This window comes from Centrocercus urophasianus, unplaced genomic scaffold (assembly GCF_019232065.1).
Source record: "Centrocercus urophasianus isolate 14NV4802_14NV808 unplaced genomic scaffold, USGS_Curo_1.0 seq_10, whole genome shotgun sequence".
NCBI classification, from domain to species: domain Eukaryota; kingdom Metazoa; phylum Chordata; class Aves; order Galliformes; family Phasianidae; genus Centrocercus; species Centrocercus urophasianus.
In genome coordinates this window covers 55,684,492-55,701,551 of record NW_024884142.1, presented here as the reverse complement: position 1 = coordinate 55,701,551, position 17,060 = coordinate 55,684,492, and the positions used below count along the sequence as shown (strand labels likewise).

Genomic DNA, 17,060 nt, shown 5'->3' with positions numbered 1-17,060 from the left:
TTTTTTTTTTTTTTTTTTTTTTTTTTTTTTTAAATTGAATAAGTACTTTAATCTAAAAATGCAAGTTCATTCATATGAGATGGATTTTTAATTATTTTACATTTTATTTATAGCATAATTACTTTAGAGCAGAACTCTACAAACTCTGTAGGCCATATTGCTCTCTTTTATGTGGTCTGAATTTGCACCAGTTTCACCAATGCATATATTGTTTTCCCTGCTGGTTTAACAGCCTCCCTCCTCCAGCTGCTTGTTTCCAGTCCTGTGCAACCCCTCACTTTTGCCAGTACATCTGTTTGTGTGGCCACTTGATAAGCTAGACTGGAGAACTGATCTTGATTGAAAGCAATGACAAGAACAAAAACTTCCTGTCCTTCTTTTCCCAGATGATGACTGGGCAAACAGTTGTACATGCAGCAGAAGGAAAGTGAGACAATATTACGTAAGATGGTATTTTTACTGAAATATATGTTTATAAAAGTATAGCCTCATTTGGAACGATGAGGTACCAGTAAAGCTGCTGTAGATGCAATAGCTAATCAGACAGAGCCTGCACGGCTGCAACAGCCTGTCTCCTTTCTCAGCCTGTCCTCAACCACTTTTTTCTTTACTTCCTGGCAGCATAAACCTATTGCCCTTTTTGTTGGCTTCAATTTCTGCTGACTTAACATAGCAGCAGTTCAGCCTAGAGTCACAAAAACACCACAGCTGGTGCAGGGGAGGGGTGAGGTGGGATGGCCTGCAGTGAGACACTGGCCTCAGTTCTGTAGGTCCAACTGTATGTGTGACTGCATTTCACTACCGAGGCAAAAAAAAAAAAAAAAAAAAAAAAAAAAGCTTCTTTCCAAAAATGCTCATTTAAAATTTATTTTTAAATCTGACTTTTTCTTGCCCTACCTTGCCTAATTCTCTGCTCACTGTGCAGCTGAACATGCAATATGCTGTGCCTTTTGAATGTTGTCAGTGAATAGCGTTGTACAAGTCTGGTTTATAAAAATCTAAACAAAGTGCGACTGCTGAGCACTGTTGTGAGTTCTCTCTAATGGAAAGCATTCCCTGCTTTGGAGTCAGGTATCCAAGGGAAATCACAGACCCTCATTAATTTCAAACAAGCCGAAGCCTCATACCTAGGTCACTTCAAATGTAGTGCCTTCTATTTAATGCCATGGAAACTACACCAGCTGCAAAGAGTACAATAAGATTATTTGATAGAGCAAATTTTCAGCTACAAAACACTGTTTTTCAACAGCCACCATCATTAGCTGTACATTTTTGCCAGCAATGAACTGCATGCCACACTTATGAAAAAAAAAAAAAAAAAAAAATCTATTCCAGTGCTATGATGGTATTGTTGCTAGAAAAATATTGCCTATGCAGTCCATTTCTCAATAGCTTAAACAAACAGAAGTCAGAAGATGCCAAGTCTGGACTATATGATGGATGTGGTAGGATAGTACAGCCAAGAATGGCAGAGACCTGCACGGTCTTCAAACTGGTATGAGGCCTGGCACTATCATGTTGCAAGAGGAAGGTTGTCTTCTCTTACCTGGCTGTGGAAGTTCTACCCTTCATCTTGATCAGTGCCATGATGTAGCATTCAGAGTTGATGGTTTGTCTGAGTTCCAGGAAATCCAAAAGGATCACCCCCCTTTTTTATCCCAAAAGACAATGCACATCACTTTACCTGCTATGGGGGTACATCTTGAACTTTTTCTTTGATGAATCTAAAATTCACATGATGTTACTCCAGTAGATTGTCATTTTGAATCTGTCTCATAGTGGTGACACATCGTATCACCAGTAGTGATGCAATCTGGGAAACTGTCACCTTCAGCCTTGTATTAGTTCTGTATGTCCTGACAAACTTGCATATGGTGTTCTTTCTGTTCCTGTGTGAGTATTTGTGGGACCCACCTGGCACAAACTTTGCAATATTACACACCTTATTTTGAGTGCATTTAAGCTGATATTCAGCTCTGTACATGGTTCCTCGGTTGTATTCTGCTAACTTGTGCAGATAAGCTGTTCAAGATGCTATTTCATATTGTGACATTGCTATGCATGACTGTCTAGCATGTGGCTTGTATTCCGTGTTGCTGTTGCCACTGCTGAAAATCTCCACTTACTGCTTCAGTGTGCTCAGTCATGCTTTAGTCTCCATAACTGTTCGGGAAATGTTGATGGATGTCAATGGGTGTTGTGTTTTCCACATGGAGAAATTCAGTGACATACTTTTGCTCCATCTGCACTTCAATGTCAGACATCATTTCGTCTGCACCTCTGCTGCCATCTGTTGCATAATAACAAAATGTAGCAGAATATTGGAGGAGGGGCCACCTCTATTGCCATACCACCAGCATCCGCCTCTGATGTCACAGGCCAGCATAATAAAATTGGAAGCGTTGCTTTCAGAGCAGCCATTGTAGCTCAGCTTGTCCATTCCCTCTCCCATCACTGCTGCAAGTGTGAATGTCCCATCAAAGTGGCTGCATAGCTTGGGTAAAGATGTTATGGAGGACTGCAGCATGTGCATATCTGACGCTGTGCATATCTGTCTTGACAGTCACCAACCGGGCTTGCCTAGGCTGTTAAACTGATTCTAATTCTCTCGCTTTTGATTCAGCCTCATTGTTAAATTTCGAGGGCAATTGGGATCTCTGCAAAATATTTAGGAAGAAGAGCTGAACATTTAAGCAGAGTCCTGTGTTACTGCTGAGCAGCTGAGTCACTTATTTTTAATTTCGTGTTGTTAACTTATTTCTTCCCTAAGTTGTTCTTTATTGCTGTCTTCAGATCTAGGAGTGTCAGTGAGTAAAGACAAACACGTGGCTGATCCACATGAGTTGGTGGATGCCTAAGGATAAGCCTGGTGTGAATTGTGACTGAGGTTTTTACTGGCACCCTTCGTGATATGTTTTCCGGTTACTCCAAGGCAAGAAGTGACAAGTGTCTTCTGACAGGCAGTTGGCAAAGCACGGGGAAATGTGCCTTTTTCACAGTTGTGTTGCCATTCTGCTCAACCAGCAATTTTCTTTTTTGGGAGTTTCCTAGGGAAAAAAGCTTACTGTAGTTTGCAAGGAGATGAAGGGGTGTGGAGTTCTGCAAGTTTGCATAAGGCATGTCCCATATGGGGAGAGCAGAGGAAAAGTACAAAGCAGCAATGAAATGGAATTTGTTCTGATTGCCAATGTTTCAAATGTCTTGCTATGGATGAAGATTTTTCTCAGAGAGGGGTGTCTTGAATTGCATTCAGGAATGATGGGGACTAGATTACAGAACCCATTCTAACTTTTTGCCCTTCAGGTGCCTCAAGTACAAGGTTCTTTCAATCTTTGTTTATTCTTGTGAGAGTGTACGTTAACAGCCTTGCTAAGAATAAACTATCAATATCAAAATATCAATAAACAAAGACCAAAAAAAAGAATAAAAAAACAAAAGAACAACAAAAACAAATCAATCACAATGACAAAAACAGCAAAAAGGGAAGCAACTCTAGCTTCATCAACACAGAATGTAGTTGGCCACTCTCTGTAATGAATCTGGTGCTCTGCTCAGGAAGAGGTCATCGTTTCTGACACTGAACACATCCAACGTTGTCAGCATTTCTTACATCACCTCTCTACTGCTCATCTGTCCCTCTCTGCTGGCTAATAATCACAAAACACTCAGAATGTAAAACTCCAAGTTCTTTTCTCTATCAGTCAGATTCTCTCTTGAAAGTATTTTAAGGCAATTAGAAGGGATGAGCTGGGGTTTTTTTTATTGTTATTTTTTTCTTTTTTGTCAGTGAGCATTGAGTGTCCGAGTGATGTTTAAAGGATAAAATAGGAAGAGAAGTAAGCTAAAACTGTGTCATTGTGTCAGGTATTATTACAGTGAACAACTTGGCAGATTGCCCTGCCTGTCTCTTTATCCCGTGAAGGTGTTTCAGCTGGGGGGAGGAGCTGTAAATCAGAAGAAAAGTGAAGTGTACATATGTTTTTTGAATCCTAAGCCAAACTCCTCCTGAATTTTGTTCTTCAGGCTTAGACTATGTGTTTGGCAGTTGCTTTCTTTCCTACTCCTAAAGAGAGCATCTCATTCCGCCCTGTTACAGAGAGTGCTGTGCTAGGCAAGGTTGGGCCTGATGCTGTCTTTCCCAGTACAATATGACAAGAAAGTAAGGGAGGGTGATTACAAATAGTTGGTGCTGTTTCTTTAGTTGGCCCACTTTTTTTAATGGTGTAATGGTCGCACATGTTAATGGTATAAAGTTAGGTAGAAGCAGTAAATTTTTAAAAGCTAAATAATTGACTCTTTATTGCACTAGTGCTCTTGTTAGAGTAAACTGATGGTGCTAGCTGCTTTAACTATCTGCCCAGTGCATACAAAGTTGTATTTCAAAAGGTATGCATTTTACATACTCCTGAAGCAGACTTTATATAAGAAGTTTACAAGCCACTTTACAAAAATAGTATATGTTTAATACGCTAAGTGAATAATCTTCAAAAGTAGGCTTTTGAACATCATAAAATACTTCAATCTTTTTTCTTACTAGAAGTCTTTTCCAAAAAAGGAAATAAAACCCAAATACTTTTGCTAAGAGTCTTCTGGCACAAGTACAATGTGTGATATATTACATTTAAACCTTCAGTTCAAAGATTTATTTTAAAAATTTTCATTGCTGCCACTAGAAAGAAGGTCCTTGCTGTGGCCCTTTAATCTTGATGATTCCATCCAGTTTTTACATTGAATTATTCCATCTCTGACTTTTCCATGGTCTCTACTTTCCCAAGAAACAAAATGTTGTGCCACTACATTCAAGTGTTTTTCTGTTTGAATAAATATGTTTTTTAGTTTAAGTAAGGCTAATGTCTCCTGATATGAGGTGCTTGACGGCATTATCAGAGTGGGTGTTACTGACCTATTCTGATACCTGTCTGTGCTACATACCAGATAAGGGGCATTCAGAACTTCACAATGCTTTCTCTTGCCCCATTCATTGTGCAGCTACCCAAGCAGCTGTGCTAGCAAAACTGTGGCAGTGGGTTGTGGGGAAGGAATGTAATGTCATGTTAGCAGTGCTGCAAAGCTGTGAAGATCCTGGTCTAACTTGCACAAGTCATAGTGGAACCACAAACTGCAAATGAAATGATCTTTACTTCTAGAAAATAGATAGGAGCACCTGTTCTTGGGCCTTGGGTCCTCTTTCTTGCTCAGTAACAGACAAGGAGAGAACTGCCCAGTGCATGTCATGTCACCACTAGCACATGTTAAGTGAGCCCTGGCAGCAATTGATCTTGTGGCCAAAGTACTGTTGTGCATGTCAAGATACGTGCCTCTTAACAACTCCATCCTGGAGCTAAAGCTGTGTGGCTCTAGGTATGTAATCTCAGCCTCTGTGCCTGCGTGTATAATCCCATTCTTTTTGGTTTTAATTTATAAGTTTTCTGGAGCTGGGAAGGGGGGGAAAAGAACTATCTCACTGTTGCTTATGGGAAGATGCTAAGTGGAAGTTTTCAAGTGCTACAGTAGTAGGAACTTTCAAATGATAGGGCTTTTGCAGAGCCACAGCGGCTGACTGAACATAAGTGTGCACCAGGAGTTCACTAACAAGCTGACATGGTTTAATGTTATGTATGCTTTATGCTCTTCTCTACCAATCGCATTCACAAATTAAAAATATGGATTGTATAACTGCTGTGGCTTAGCCATTGTTATTCATCCCAGGACTGTTCTCTCAAGGTGAAAATAGATAGGAAGGGACTGTTATTCATTCAGAAAGTAAATGGAAAACTCAGTTCCTAGTAAATAAAATGCTGTTCTACTGTGGAGAAACTGATGACTTTGCAACTTCTGTACTGTTGTGTTTTCCCCTTTCTTCCCTCCTCAAGCTGGCAATCTCACCTCACTTGAAAACTCTAGCTTCTAAGAAGCAAATAAGTGGCTCTTTGTTCTTCTGTTACCTGCTGGTTGTATTGCTTTTATTTACAAGAAGAAAAGAGCCAGAGGTTAAAAAATGCAAACAGTAAAACATCATATGTTCAAAGAGATTCTCTTAATTCATCACTTAGCAAAGGAAATAAAGGCAGGCTCCCTAGCTAACAGAATTATTTTTGCTTAGGGTTATTTGGCAGAAAATCCATCATTCTCTCTCTCCATTTATGAGTTTTTCATATTGGCTTATACCCTTTAGCAAGGGTCAGCAGGGCATAATATACATAGAGAGTTCAAGTCCTATTTCAAAGACTGAATTTTAATTTTAGTGGATGCTTTATTTATAATACCTTTTGAAAATTAAAGCTGTTTATTAGATTTTTGTTTGTTTGTTTTAATGGCTTTTTGATACTGAAATCTAATGTTCTTTTTATGGACTACTTGAATAGGAACCAAGTTTGTTCGGATGTTTCCATCATTGTCAGTCAAACCCTCTTTTTTTTTTTTTTTTTTTTTTTTCTAATTAATTTTCTGAGTCTTTATGAATCTGCAGGCAGGAAAGATTTGTTTTCTGAGAGCTTTTATAATTAAATCGTTAACAATGTACAAACACGAAGGGGGGAATATTTATTTCTATGTGTGTATTTTGTGAACTTAACCTTCAAGGCTCCAGAAAAATCAGTGCAAATGTGAAACTTGATAAGAACATAGATGTGCATTTCCATTTTTGATTATGGTAATTATAGTTGGCAGTGTTTCAATATAATCTACTGCATGTTTCTATTTAACATTGCTTTTTTTTTTTTTTTCCATATGTGTACACACACGAAGTGTTCAGTTAATATGCATTTCAGAAAGAACTTTTGGAGCAGAAATCAGAAATGTTTTTCTTCTAGTTCAGTGCTACCCTTTGTACCAGCCCAAATGAAGTAACATTATGGTCTGAGGAAAGGAATCAGATATCTCTTCAGATGATCTTGGAAGAAAAATGCACGTCAAATTTTATTTGCAGGTGTTTTGTTTTGCCTTGTGATTTTTATGATGTAGTCTATGATAAGAGGCAATATAGAAAAAAAATGCAGTGATTTCTCAGAAAGTATGCTTACTTCATAATCTTATTTTTAGTATTCAAGTAACTATATGTGCTATTCTATGCTGAGAATTTCTAAATTATTTTAATTGAAAACAGTGTTTCTCTTTGAAAACAGAAACCAGGCTCGCTTACACATCTGATCTTATGCCTTAGGAGAAAGAAAATTAAAAATATCACACATTCACTTCCAAGGAAATATATTTCTAAACCATTTCTAAATACTTAATTAGGTTGCATATAATATTAGACTATATATGGCTAGTACGATTTGTTAATGGGAAGAGTGTTGATTTGATAAATAGCCAAAGTGCTTTCAAAGGTCAGATATTGACAGTATTTGAAAGCATTCAGCATCTGTTCTCTGATTGTATAAAACATCCTAGATGGTATATTAGTTTGCTGTTCTGACCTTGTCATTATGGATATTTTAGTTTTTCAGTTTTATGTAAATGCTATATAACTAATATAATTTGATAGAGAGAATAGATTGGATTCAAATGTGGGAAGAGAAAATGCAGGGTTACAACTATTTTTAAACTTGGGCAGCCTATCTTTATATGCTGGGTCTTTCTGTAAATCTCTTTATACTTATGTTCTGTGCTGGCAGCTTTATTGAAGCTGAGAAACTCAAACTTCTCAGCTTTGCTTCTTGCAGTAATAAGACTTATGCTTGTAATGTATCTCCAGCTCCAACTGCAACCTCTAAGTGATAATGAAGCTTTAGGGATGGAGCAGATGCTTTATATGCGTGAGGATGCTGCATCTATCTACTACATCTCAAGCAGAGCTCCCAAGAGGCTGAATAACAGCTTCATAAATCAAGGGTTGCAAGTTCAGCTTTTGCTGCAGCCAATTAGAAATTCAGCATAGGACTGGGGGTCCTTTGGTTGCGCAAAAATATGGGGGAGGGCTGAGTATAAAAGAGCAGCTGGGATGACAAGATGATGGGCAATTAAGAAGAGGAACTGAAAAAATATGTGTATTAATAAATTATAATGTTCACCAAAGAAGGATCCATTGGTAATGTACAAATATTTCAAAAATGGTAATGGGTAGGTTGCAGTGGGAATTTTGTTGCCTTGATTACATGAATTGTGGTTAAGTGTGGAAATTCACATTAGACATTAAACAAATGGCTTAGCTGTGAGCAATTTAAAGGATTTGACTTGTAAACTAGTAGAATTATGGTTTGGTATGAGTTTTTTTGTTGTTTTGTTTTTGTTTTCCGTTGGGAAATCTATATAAGAACATTCTCTTCCACACGGGATTTGTTGGTGTGTGACCTTAGTACTGTCATTCTCCTCAGTCTGTGACTCCTTCTATAAGATAGATTACATGCATACACACACATATGGTTCAACAGACACAATTACTTTCCATGGCAATTTTAACCAGCTGAGTCTGTTTCCTTCATCCAAAAATTCCAGGAAAAACAAATGATTATTAATGTTTGACACAATCCATCAATCTTATACTTTGAGGAGAGATTCAAATGCTGGTCTTGTACAATATGTTTTAAAAATTTTGGAAATTAAAACCATACCTACCACCAAATAGATGTAGAGAAGCTTACATCTGAAAAGCTTCAATAGATTCTAGAATTGCTTCTGCTGCATTTATCATGAGCGTGAATATTTCACAAAATTTTTGCAGCACAGTGGGGTTACATCACTCGCTTTTTTACTCTCATCTGCTCCTTTCTGGCTTATGTTGCATCTTCTTAATGCCAGACATTTTTTCCCATCTCCTAAATAGTAGTAAATGAATGTGGTGCTTTATCTCTTTGGAAAATCATTCCGATATCTTAAACTGTGGGTGTGCTTGAAACACATATTACACTCTTGGTAGAATTTCCACCAGCAAGGAGTTCTCCTGCTAAGCTCTCCATATGGCTTTCTGCAGTAACTTAAATCCCTTGCATTAGATGTTGCACTGGGTCATGTTTTCATTCCTCATGAATTTCTGAACCATGGTGCAGTAGTTTTGGCAAGAACAGTGATGAAGGTATCCTCTCCTAGGCCTGTCGTGAGGGGAAGAAGTTCTGTCTTTTAGCAGAGGTTAAGTGGAATAAAAAAAACCTCACTGAACTAGCTGCTTCTCCTAGGAGGAGGATTCACTGGATGCGTGTGCTGAAAAGATAACACCCAAGTCATGGACACAGTCATTATCATAGGAAACAGTCGCTCCTGGGATTTTAGAAGAGCAAAGTGAGGAAAATATGAGCTTTAGTAAGGAATCTAGGGGACTGGAGGAGCTGTAACAAAGTGGCAGCCCAAGGCAAATAGTTGCATGTGTTATGAGGAAGGTTTACACTGAAATGATTGATGACTTGATGCCTAGCATGCCTCAAGTGATTGCACCTAGTGACAGCAGCATTGATCATTCTGATCTGGCTGTGCTCTTTGTTGTGTGGCATCCACTGCAGCCTCATGGCACATGGAAGTGTAGCGGTGGTTAGTTAAGTGGATTTTGTCTCTGAGTTGCAACAGGATTCCTTGAGTAGCTGCAAAAACATGTATTCAGCCTTTGCTGCCTTGATCATCACTCATAGCTTGATTGTTTTCTGAACAGCGGCAGAAACACACATCATCTTCCAAGCCATATGCTGAAGTGTGCTATCTGGAGAATAAGTTCTTTTTCTTCCCCTCTGTCCTGCTTTATGAATCAGTGCGATGTTAGTGCTAGGACAGGTGTTAATCCGGGGCCCTTTGAAATGGGTAGAATGCTTCCATGGAGATCTTCAGGCTCTCTGCCCACCTCTTGAAGTGGGTGTTTTCCTAATGCTTATAACGCAGGGCATGTTCCAAGCACGTTTTCTATAGCTCTTCCTGGAGGACTGGGAGGAGCCAAAATCCTCAACAGAGAGCAGATGATGAGAGATGTATTTGGGGCTGCATTTTCAACCAAATGCATCTTTTAAAAGGGAGAGTAGATGAAAGTCTTGTGGTAGGTTATGCAGGGAAACAGTCCAGTTGTGATAAAACTTTGCGTAGTACTGCAGGTGATATAGGTTAATACACTTCTTACAGCTTGGGAATTGTTAAAGAATGGCCTTAAATGAAGATCCATCAGTGCTGCTGTTAATCACTCGATGCAACTCCAAATAAAAAAAAAAGTGGTGAGGTTTTAATTTTGTAATTACCGGAAGGCTAATAATTCTTTGCCAAAGGCCATGATGATCTCTTAAGGATGAGATAATGTAATTGCCTTATTCCTATGTCATTAATTGTGCTCCATTTTAGAAACATGGTCATCTGTCTTATGAGCAAAAGGATACTCCGTTACCTCAAAAGAAACGTGTTATGAATGGTGAAAGGCTGCAACCTAAAAATCACAGTTCTTTTGTTTGAATATGTCTGGGTCATATTGTCACATTCATGACCACGAAAAATGAAGATCTGAAAAGGAGAAATTGTTTAAATTTGGTAAATATACTCAGTATGCATTCAATAGCACGCAGGTAGGAGCCAATACAACATATGAGCAATGAGTCTTTGTGTGACTAGGACACAGAAGTTAAGAAAAAGTAGGTGTGAAACCCACCAGCCTTAGCAGAGGGACTTTGAGAAACATGAAGCCACATGCAGCTCTCTATATTTATATTTGAATTGTTTGTGGTTATAAGACATCTTCAACTTCTTTTTAATCTCCAGTAATAAATCTAAATAATGAGCTCATTACTAGTGAGCTGTGAGAAGACATCAAATTTTACATTCAAAATATGAGAGCATGGTTTCACAAAGGTGGTGAGCAACAAATTAACAGTTTGGCACTGTTGAAGTGGGGCTTTCCCTCCCTTCCTTCCCTGGCTTCTGCTGCTTGTTTGAGCATATTCAGGCACTTGTCTGGCCTCACATGAGCTGATTTAAATCTAACCCAGTGGGGAAAGAAACTGTTGTATGTTTTTCTGTTTGTTTGTTCTCTGGTTAGCAAATTCCAACAGTTTATCGTCCCATTAGATGCATGCCAGTAACCTGTGAGAAGTCCAGACTTTGGGGAGGGGAGGAGGGCAGAATAGTTGAGAGGGAGCAGAAATGCCCCTTTTCAGCAAGACAGGGTACATATTCAGTTCAGCCACAGTGTCAGACCATGCCCTAAATTGGTTTGGTGTAGGTAGAAGTCATCTGTTGCACTTCTGTGTATTTTCAAGAGAGGGAGGAAGCATGCAGAGCTAGGAAGATGTGCAGAGCATACTTTATATCACATGGTGCCAGTCCTCTCAGCTCCTGTGTTTTCCAGTTTTGATTTTTTGCCCCCTGAATTTTAAATCCAGCATATGCAGCATATGTATAGAAGCAGACCTGTAAAACCCACAAATAGGAATTGTATCCTTAATTGTGAGAGAATCAAAATTCACAGATTGCCTCTGGCAATCTGGCTTACAGAAAACAAAGTGAACTTTCTGCTAGTTTTCTCTCTGTAGCCTGGGAATAATCTGCACAAGTTATTATATGTATTCATTTGTCTAATCATGGGATGCTTTTGGAAAACACTAACTGCTGACAGCAATTGGTTCTTAAAATGACTAACCACAAGAGGTTGTGCTATAGCTTTTAGCTCCTCATTTAATACTGCATTTAAATGTTAAGATTCAACATTTTTTGGAAAAAGAAATGTTTCTGAGTAGAAGGTCAAAATAGCATGTTAGAGGGTCCCAAGGGAATGAACAATTAGCTGAAGAGTAATCCTGGAGCCAAGTACCCTGCAAGGTGTTTGCTCTTAGAAATGTGACAGAGTGTTCCTGCCCATTGGGAAAAGTGTCCTTTGGAGGATGACAGCACAAGTCAAACTGCTGGCATCGCGTTGAAGGGTTGTGGAGTACTTGAATGTAAATCTTTGTTTTTAGCTGACATATTTTGGTTTTATAGAGCAGTTGAAAATTTTACAGATTTTTTTTACTCCAGAGAAATTTTTATCAGCAGAATTCTCTCTGTCAGAGCCTTAGAACTGCAGCTTGCAGGTAAGTGTCGGGACAGGAGGCAGACGTTTCTAGTAACTCTTTCAAGGGCTGTTTCTGCACCGGATTGCTGTCTATATGCCATTGTAGAAACATCCACACAGAGTCTTGAGTGAATGGTAATCTAATATTGAACACAAGCTCACTGTCATTTCATCTGCTTTCAGAGAACAAAATTCATTTTGCTCAGGGCTTCCTGCATGTAGCTGTCAGACTGTGATGCTTTTAACATGGGATGCCAAAGCTGCTATATCTGCTGGTTCAGTCTATTCCATTTTCTTGTAGGCTTCGTTGAGACAATAGGCAAAACTACAGCATATAACTATCAGAGCTAATTGAAGCTGTTTTCTTCCTGAAAAATGCTCAACCTTAATATAGGCATGTGCAGTTTTCTGCTGTTGGACTTTGTGTCCAGTGGTGAAGTGTCAGTGTTGTATGCTAGCTGAGAATGCGTCAGAAGAAAAATCAACAGGAAAACCAGGAGCAGGGTGTAAGAAAGGGAAAAAATATCTATTCCATTCCAAAATCAGTCATAACAATTTCTGTTCACATCAGAAAAAATTGCCAGTCAGAATGGATAGACATCCCTACCTATACTAACAAAGATATGATATCCTGTTAGATGTCACAGATCGTCCTAGTTTATTTTGGCAGTTGTGCACCTTGGCATTTTTCATTTAAACAAGACCATATCGATACAGTACAGTGAGCATGCCTCAAGCTCCAGGTTCACAGTTCACATGCTTCTGTGACTTTGAACTCTTCTTTTCCTGAGTACCAGCAGACAGCTGCACCAGAACAGATATGTTTACATATGGGGAACTCAGAGTTTCCATTTCCTTTTACATTGTTCAGGAATTCAGACTCACAGTTCTTGTCCTAAAGCTTCACCTCATGTGTATGCATCTGACTTAGCCCTTTACAGTACAAGTGTTTTGTTCTGACATTGATTTGTTGATAGAAAGTGCTGACTGGGGAGAAGTTACTTTCACTAGAAGTTGGTCTCAGTTTACATGAAATTTGATTGTCAAGGAAATAACCTTAAAAAGGGGAAAAATAAAAATTCCAAAATCACTTTCTCTAAGGGTTTTAAGAAGTGGGTAAAAGTGAAGCTACTATAGGACTGCTTTATGTAGATATAGCACAATATATGTATTTTTGGTGGAGAAAAAATTACGTATTTTATTAGGCATGGCTGTGAAATCTAATTAGCTGCTTAAGCCATGACACTGAGTATTTAAGCTGTTGTTGTGCATAGGTGATAAAGTATTCCCAGATGTGTTCAGCATGGCGGTAATTCTATCAAGAGGTTCTGGTAATTACAAACAAGAAACAAAACCATCAGAGTGATCTGTTCATTTGCCTGAACTCTAAAGTAGAATTAGAGACTTCAGCCAACAGTATAAATTGCGCAGAGAGGAAATCCTTGCTTTGAGGATTTTGTGCTGCCTGGCAGACTTCATCACCTCTTTTGCCCAGTTCCACATTTGTTAGCTTTTACTTTTGCTTTCATACCTAATTTGCATGTTTTGGATTCTTGTTGTGAAGGAAAGCTGTGGTCTATTGGTTATTTTGGTAGTTGAATTGGGTCAAGTAGATGTTGTGAAAGTGTTCTGTAGAAAGCTCTGTAGCTGTTGTTGTGTTTTGCATACTGTTATTTTGAAACAAGATCCCATGAGTTACTCTGATGTGTGAGAATGAGCTCAGCTTTTGGTTGCCCTCATATGCATCTTCTACCAGAAGAAATTACTTGAACTTACTGGAATGTTTTGATTGAACTTATTTCCGATATTTATTTCTGATTGAATTTGTTTCTGAGGATGTGTAGGTGTGTGTATTAATTGCTTAATTTCACCTATGGGCCATGATGTAAAGTAACCTCATGGTAGTGTGCTTCCAATACATGTAATGTTAATTTTTGTCATTCTGACGTTCACTGTGATATTTATGCACTCTATGTGACCATGTAGCGAGACAATCCAGAGAACTGTAAAGGCTGAAAGTTATGCCCAGAAATTGATCTTTTAATGCTGTCTAAATCATTGCCCAGACTTCGTGCAAGGGGGAGATTTGCAACAGAAGGCAAGACCTGGGAACATAGCAGCCCTGAGCTTCGTTGGCTATGTTGCGTTAGGATTGCTGTCTCAGGCAAACACTGAACTGTAATTACCTGTGTTTTTCCTCTGGGCTTGCTGGAGGTGAATCTTTTACCCCTTTACTTTCATCACAATTACTGTGCTTGTCAAGAAGAAATCAAAGCAAGCAATTCATGTCATGCCAGCATCCTTGTCTCTGTTACAACAAGCCTCCTGCAAGACAGCAATCTGGGCAGCAGAGCTTTAGGGGGACCTCAGGGGACAGGGCAATGGGATGCTGATGCTGGGTGGCTGGGGTGTGTTGCATGGCATGATGTGGCAGCTTCACACCCAGAATTCAACCACTACAGTTGGTGAGATAACTGCACTCTTAGTTGTCTGATGTACTTTGAGAAGTACACAGAAGAGGCTATCGTTCTTAAAGGCAATTATAAAATAATTAAAAACAATAGCAAAAAAACAACCCTGTTCAGACATGCAGTAGGAGTTGCATCATAAACTTTCCTTTAGATGAGGTATATTTTATCAAATTTTTGCTTCTGCGTTGATAGATGTTGGTTCCCAAAATCTTCATCAGAACACATAAAAACTGTAATTACCTCCTCTTCAAAAATCATATACAAGAAATTATAACATGAACAAAAGAACCCATGTATTACTTTGCACGCCTCTTCTTTCATTTAAAATCATTAGCTGTTTTATCTCACAAAACCTGGATATAGATCAGCTTGATGCTTCCACTTGATGATCTGTGTTTGTTTTTCATTGTTGCTTTAATTTGAAAGCAGGAAACAGTATGAAAGTAATTGTATTAGGTGTTTCAGCACAAAGATTTTAAAATATAATAGCTTGGCGTATTACTCCATCTTCTCCCTATTCCTCTGAGGAAATAAAATGGACTTAGTAGCTTTAATCCAGGCAGCTTTTATACTGCATCCTATTTCCTTCCTCGCATTTGAGAAAGCACTGACTTTCCTCTCCAAATTGAGAAATCGTGTTCACAGCGGTCATTCTGGTCACTTTGCTGAACACCCATGTTGTGTTCATTTTTCCAGTGCTGGGTTGTTTGTATACATCAAGTTTAGGCAAGTCTGCATTTTGCCCTCCATATCAAAGGAAAGCATCACAGAGCATCAAGATATATATATGTAGAGCTAAGCGGATAAGTTGTCTTGGTGTTTGCCCAGGCTTTTGGGGCTGTGTGAAGAGAGTCTGCACCTTGTTGGAGCCCTGAAGTGCTGCATGTGCCATTCTGCCTATCCCTGCTTTTTGCTTTCTGAAAGGTAGAGAAAGGGGAATCCCAAGTCTAAGGAAAATTGGCACTTGTAAAAGCTTGTCATGGATTAAGTCCCTGGAAACTTTGCTTGAAAATGTTAGGAGACTGCTGCGTGTATATGCTGGCAACATCTGTAAGAGACAAATTATTTTCCCACCCTCTCAAGTACTTGGTAGTTTATCTGTTGTTTATATTAAAGATGGATTGTGCTTATATATTCCTGACAGAGCTCTCATTAATCACCTTGTGCATTGTAAGAGAATGGAGGAGAAGAATGGAGGTTACTGGAAAGCAGACATGTGATCACTCCTGACATTAGCTTCACTGTTGTGTTTGTGTAACTACTTTTGTTGTTGTTGTTGCTTTTGTGTTTGATGTGTCTATTTTTTCAGGGCTGTTCAGAAAAAAAAGATAATACATTTATTACAGTGTTGTTGGGGGATGTAATTGCTGTGTCTCCAGAAATTTCTGCCCTCCCCATGCCCACTGTCCTTTTTCCTTTTTTTTTTTTTTTTTGACTCTTGTTTCCTTCCCCAGCCCCAATGGTTTCCTCCATCGGAGCAGAGCCTTGCAGGCCCTTGTTTCAGCCTGTGTCAAGCAAAGGGCTGGAAGGGGCTGATGGCATGAAGACAAATGCACTAAAGCTTGAGCTTTGAAAAGCCTGTCAGCTGCCAACAGAGAGACCTTCTTCCACAGCAGCAGTGCTGGTCTGGAAGCATCTTCCTTGGCCCTGCCAAAAGCTTCCAGCCCTAAAGAGATCAGGCAGTTGCTTGTGATTCCTTTCAAAGCATGGGAATACAGCTGCTGGCAAGGGGGAAAGGCTGAAGAGGAGTTCTCTGAGTTTTGCATGGTGATGAGGGTTTGGGTTTATGAGGACACATTATTTGCCCTGCTTGGAGTCAGGTTCAGGAGCCTCTGGAGCATATATTTAACCACTCTGGCCTGTCTATTTGAAAGCCCCTTCACACCTTCCAGAAGCATGCTTTAATCCCATGTCCTCAGTGTCCTAGAGGGAAATTTCCTAGAGGGAACTAGTTACAAGTGGAAAATTTTCAGCCTAATTCCTTGAATTTCTGAATTGCTGTATGCTTATGTTTGCCTAATAAGAAGAACTTTTGGGGATCTCAAAAGAGGCAATTGAAGTAATTGATATTTGACAAACTAGAGCAAATTAGCTCTGAAGAGATTGTCATTTAATACAGATTATCTTCTATTTTATCTCTGTTTCTGCTAAAAATACTTTGTTTGGCATATCCTAATTCTGCACAGATTTTTTCTCGTGTCACACTAAATTAATGTCTGGCAGCTCATTAGTGCAAGGTCCTCTTAGAGAATTCACTTTTTAATAATAGAGAAAAAAGACTGATACATGACTGTAGATGCTGGTTAGTGTTTATAATTAAACATCCATTCCACAAAAGAAAGAGATGACCAAAAGTTCAGCAAATCCAGTGGAATTTAGATCAGTTTGTTGTAGTGGAAGCATATATTCAGTGAAATCAAAGGAGAAGAAATAACGTAAGGAAATCAAATATATGAATTTTCAAACATTTTAAATAAATTTAATTACACAGAAATAGCCATTTTGGTGAGCTAGATATTTGTAAAAGACTTTGATGTAAACTGAACTGATTGCTTGTATTTCTCCCCCCCATGTAACTACTTTTGGTGGCATATTGTACGTATCAAAAATAATAGAATTTATTTCTGAGTTGGGAATAG

At 38.8% G+C, this 17,060-nt stretch overlaps 1 protein-coding gene across 1 annotated transcript in view; it reads left to right on the top strand.

Annotated features, from left to right (window-relative positions):
- Positions 1-17,060, top strand: part of MTHFD1L (methylenetetrahydrofolate dehydrogenase (NADP+ dependent) 1 like) — a 137,676-nt gene that overhangs the window by 60,967 nt on the left and 59,649 nt on the right. The gene's annotated exons all lie outside the window — the stretch shown is intronic.